At 47.7% G+C, this 1015-nt stretch overlaps 2 non-coding genes across 2 annotated transcripts; both read left to right on the top strand.

The window, feature by feature from the left end:
• The first annotated feature begins 160 nt into the window (after nucleotides 1–160).
• LOC123179000 (5S ribosomal RNA) lies at nucleotides 161–279 on the top strand. Its single transcript, XR_006490024.1, has one exon. It is a non-coding gene; the product is annotated as a 5S ribosomal RNA (ribosomal RNA).
• Nucleotides 280–652: 373 nt separating this feature from the next.
• On the top strand, nucleotides 653–771 carry LOC123178999 (5S ribosomal RNA). The gene has a single exon (XR_006490023.1). It is a non-coding gene; the product is annotated as a 5S ribosomal RNA (ribosomal RNA).
• Nucleotides 772–1015: the final 244 nt, after the last annotated feature.

The following is a 1015-nucleotide window of genomic DNA, read 5'->3' as shown; positions in this document are numbered from 1 at the left end:
TGGTAAACTCGTCTCCGTGTTTGAGGGGGGGGAGTAAGTAGTATATATAGGGCATTATCCATTATTAGGCAACGGTTGTAATGGTAGTAAGAATGACAATCATCTTGGCAGTGGACCTGGGAGTGGCAAGCATAAGGGACGAAGGCGGGGGTAACATGTCGGATGCGATCATACCAGCACTAAAGCACCGAATCCCATCAGAACTCCGAAGTTAAGCGTGCTTGGGCGAGAGTAGTACTAGGATGGGTGACCTCCTGGAAAATCCTCGTGTTGCATTCCCTTTTTAATTATTTTTTGCGCCTCCTGACAAACATATCGCATGTGCGCGATATATATTAACCCCGTTATATTATTTTTGACATTTGCGATATGTTTTAGCTCGCTGCTCATTCGTCACGCGTCTAGAGGCGGCTTTGTGGCGCGAGAAGCGCGTTCTGAATGGGGTAAAAAAATACGTGTTGCTGCGGTATAGAGGGAGGGGTGGAAACCGTGGTAAACACGTCTCCGTGTTTGAGGGGGGGGGGAGTAAGTAGTATATATAGGGCATTATCCATTATTAGGCAACGGTTGTAATGGTAGTAAGAATGACAATCATCTTTGCAGTGGACCTGGGAGTGGAAAGCATAAGGGACGAAGGCGGGGGTAACATGTCTGATGCGATCATACCAGCACTAAAGCACCGGATCCCATCAGAACTCCGAAGTTAAGCGTGCTTGGGCGAGAGTAGTACTAGGATGGGTGACCTCCTGGAAAATCCTCGTGTTGCATTCCCTTTTTAATTATTTTTTGCGGCTCGTGACAAACATATCGGATGTGCGCGATATATATTAACCCCGTTATATTATTTTTGACATTTGCGATATGTTTTAGCTCGCTGCTCATTGGTCACGCGTCTAGAGGCAGCTTTGTGGCGCGAGGAGCGCCTTCTGAAAGGGGTAAAAAAATACGTGTTGCTGCGGTATAGAGGGAGGGGTGGAAACCGTGGTAAACTCGTCTCCGTGTTTGAGGGGGGGGG

The sequence above is a fragment of the Triticum aestivum genome, unplaced genomic scaffold (assembly GCF_018294505.1).
Source record: "Triticum aestivum cultivar Chinese Spring unplaced genomic scaffold, IWGSC CS RefSeq v2.1 scaffold163801, whole genome shotgun sequence".
NCBI lineage: Eukaryota > Viridiplantae > Streptophyta > Magnoliopsida > Poales > Poaceae > Triticum > Triticum aestivum.
The sequence above is the reverse complement of the archived record's forward strand: the minus strand, read 5'-3'. Positions and strand labels throughout refer to the sequence as shown.